The following is a 4137-nucleotide window of genomic DNA, read 5'->3' as shown; positions in this document are numbered from 1 at the left end:
TGAGATTCAGGAGGCTGAGTAGGCAGCCAAACGTGACTGCCTACTCAGCCTCATGCCCCTGAATTCTGAGGGGTGCCCCCGTTTACCCTGTTGTCAGTTTTTGGATGATAGTGAGACATGGGATTGAATCGGGAACTCAGGAGAGGGAGACATGAGAGTCCCTGTGCATATGCATTCTTGCTTAGCGAGAATCTGGGCGAGCTGACTTGCCCTGTCCAGCTAGGTTCTCTGTACATAAGTTGCAGGTCAGGCTGTCTACCTTAACACCCATGGTCTGAGACTACTATAGTTGAGTTCTAAGCACACACAGACACACACAGACATACAGACAGACACACACTCACACACACATTACTGTCAGGTCTGGTAGTACAGCATATGGTTAAGGATGGGGCTGTATGGGGTCTGTGGGCATGAGAGCTGCTGCCTTGCAATCTCTACAAGCCAGGTTTGAACCTGTCATAAATGAACACAGTGTAGGAGGTTTTTGACTTCTGGTCACTTTCCAACTCATCTATTTCTTTTCTCTCCTTCTCTGTCTCTGACTCTCACAGGCTCTCACTCACTCTGTATGCACTCAGTAATATTTTACTTGTATCCTTATTTTATTGACAGGCCCAGATATACAAAGAGAGTTGCCAGAGCATTGCTGAGCTCTGGCTTGTTGTGTTGGTGATTTCACCTAGGCTACTGGAGACACAGCTTTGTAAGTCGCTCTGACACAAGCCATATTGTGTCTCCTCATAACCATGGCAGTATCTCTCCGACTTTAGAATAAACATATACATCCATATATGTATATGGATGTTATTTTTAGAATTCTCGACCTATGTAATTGATCTTTATTGGAATTAACACATTTATAACAGGTTCCTTTTTCATTAATAATTGTCCACCTAGTTGGAGCAGTATGAAATACAATTATAAATAATAGAACCTTCTAGTAGCATTTCTAATAGCATTTCTATCAGCATCCTTATTGTAATTATCATAGTACAGAACTTGCCTCCTTTCTCTAGTGTAAGCTTCAGTACATATGAGTTTCTTTTCATTCTCCTGAAATCGTAAGTTCCCTGGACTCTGAATTGTCTCGGAATTTTTGAAGCAGCCCTCTGTTTCTCAGCAGATGGTTTTCATTTTCTGCTGCAATCAGGTTCTTGTGCTTTTTGTTTTTTTTTTCATTTTTTTTTAAATTCTCCTAGATCATCCCCATTTATTTGCATATTTATTTATTTATTTAGTCCTATATTACAGGAGGGGTCATTTCTTATGCTTGATAGATTTTTCTCTTATAATTGAAGGGTAGTTTACACTCACAATACATTTCGTGTTGTAAATACTACACACATATGGTGAAGGCTGTGGTGGTCTGGGTTCTGTGGACTTGAGACTGCTGCCTTACAATCTCTACAACCCAGGTTTGAACCTGTCATGTATGAACACCGTGTGGGAGGTTTTTTACTTCTGGTCTCTTTCCCACTCTTCTATTTCTCTTCTTGCCTTCTCTGTCTCTAACTCTCACAGGCTCTCACTCACTCTGTCTGCACTCATTAATATTTTACTTATACATTATTTTACTGACAGGCCCAGATATACAAAGGGAATCACCAGGACACTGCTGATCTCTGACTGTTTTTTGGTGATTTCACCTAGGTTTCTGGAACCTCCACTTTGTAAGTCTCTCTGGCACAAGCCATACTTTGTCTCCTCATAGCCATGCCAGTATCCCTCAGAGTCTATAATAAAGATACACTTACATATATATACATATATATACATATATATATCAGTCATTTTTAGAATTGTTGACCTTTTTATCTGATCTTAATGCAGAATTACCACATTTATAACAGCCTCCTTATTCTTAAATAATTGGTCACGTAGTTGGAAGTAGGATTCACTACAATTATAAATTATAAACCTTGCAGGAGCATTTCCAATAACTATCAGTATCCTCATTGTAATTATCATAGCACAGAACTTGCCTCCATTTTCTAGTGTAAGCTTCAATATGTATGGTTTTCTTTTCATTCTTGGGAATTCTTAATTTGCCTGGACCCTGAAGTGTCAGGGAAGTTTTGAAGCATCCCTCTGTTTCTCAGCAGACATTTTCTATATTTCTGCTGTAATCAGGTCTTCCTGTGGTTTTTGTTTCTTTTTTTTAAATCCTCCTAGATCATCCCCTTTCATTTGCATATTTATTTATTTATTTAGTCCCATATCACATGAGGGGTCATTTCTTCTTCCTGATAGATATTCTCTTATAATCGAAGGGAACTTTTGACACACAATACATTTCCTTTTGCAGATACTACTCACTACTACAACTATTACTTCACTGTTTTTGACAGTGACATCCAATGCTTAATGGATTAGTATTGCATGGATCTAAAGAATGTTCTCTATTTAACCTACAATGTTTTTAACCTCTCAAATATTTATTCTGTTCTTTTTGGGGGGGTGAATTGTTACAGTCAACAGTTACATGTAATAGTGGGAACGGGGGTAATTTTTTCCACTTTCCCTGTATTTCTGTACATCATTTGTAACATTCTTACTGAGGAGAAGGAAACAGTCATAAATAGAGAGAGCAGGGCCCAAGCAGGAAGAGAGACAGAGATACAGCTGCAGTTCTGATTTGCCACTAGCCCAGCTTTTCTCAAGCTGGGTAAGTGGTGAGCAGGTGCTCAAAACGGGGTCCTGGGCTTCCACTTAGTTCCCTGGCATCTCCACCAGCTGTGCCTCCAACCCATGCTTCCTTCGTTGTCCATGTAACTATAGATCTGCTCTAGCCACTTCTCACCTTCATATGCCAGAAACCTAACTCTTCTCCCCTCCACCATGAAACTTTGACCTTTTACTTGAGTGTAAAAAAGCAACCCCAATCCACGTTATTTCAGGGAAAAGTGTGTGCGTCTCTGTGGGAGGGTGTGTGTGTGTGTGTGTCTGTGTGTGTGTAAGTGTACCTAAGTGTGTTTCATTTATGATTACTGCTGTTGTTTCTTTATTCCTGACTCAGATTCTTAGAAACTGGGTTGTGCAATGACAAAGGAAGTTTCGACTGCACAAGTGGTTTTTCAAATATGAATGGCACATTGGATATTCTGGACACTGTTGTGCATTCTCCCACGTGGTCCTCAGATGGGTTCTTTCCTTTGCTATTCCCATGCTATGTGTAATTTTCTATGTAGACTCAAAGAGGAGTGGCATGGGGGAGCTCAGCTGTTTTCTGCTGTGTTTCCACAAGTTGGCAGCAAAGCCCATAGTTGAGTGTAGTGATTCTGTGGAATGAGGAGAACTCTGGTATTTGTGGCGCATGGTCAGCAAGGTTGAAATTGACGTAGAGAGCCCTAGACATCTGTTCTTTCCTGTGGGGTGGGGGTATCCCCCATTTGTCTTTGGAAGTGGAAGGGGTTTCTCTCTTTGTCTGGGATGACTCTACTGGGTGCTTGTGAATCCCTGTGCTCAGCTGCATTCTGCTGGATGTCCACGAGAGGGCAGCACAAGTGCGGGACTAAGGCTCCATGGGGCAAGTGCCCTGAGGCTCTGTGCTACAAGAGTGGAGACAGTGTTTCTGGGTGTGCCCCAAGAGCATGGCCAGCCTAGCTCAAGCACGCAGTGTCCTAAGGACGGGTCCAGACAGGAGCTGTTGGGTCGTGTTGGCAGAAACAGGGCCTTCAGAGGAAGACAGACATTCCCCGGTGGCGGGTCTAAGAGACCGTGCCCTCTGAGCCTGAGGGGAGGGCCCAGTGTGTATTCATAGAGACAGCTGGCCAATTAGAGAAGAAGAACATCACCCTCAGGGGCGTGAACCAAGAGCTGGCCAATGAGAACAGAGGAGAATTTGCGAGGGCGGGACTCAGAGAGCAGCCTTCTGAAGGAAGCCCGCCAATGGGAGCTCAGAGCTGGCCTTAAAAGGCTGGGTGTTCTTCCAGGAAGTGCGAATCAGGGTTCAGCTCAGGGCCCTGTCTTGCAGAAGCTGTCCAGTGTGCATGCGTATAACTCCATTTGTACCTGTGCCTCTGTGAATGTGTGCGTGCATGACTGTGAGTGAGTGTGTGTGTTTGTGTTTGTTTGTGTGTGTGTATGTGTGTGGTAGGGAGAGAAAGAGAACAACAGAATCACCGTGGCACAGGA

The sequence above is a fragment of the Erinaceus europaeus genome, assembly GCF_950295315.1.
Source record: "Erinaceus europaeus chromosome 6 unlocalized genomic scaffold, mEriEur2.1 SUPER_6_unloc_1, whole genome shotgun sequence".
Lineage (NCBI taxonomy): Eukaryota > Metazoa > Chordata > Mammalia > Eulipotyphla > Erinaceidae > Erinaceus > Erinaceus europaeus.
The sequence above is the reverse complement of the archived record's forward strand: the minus strand, read 5'-3'. Positions refer to the sequence as shown.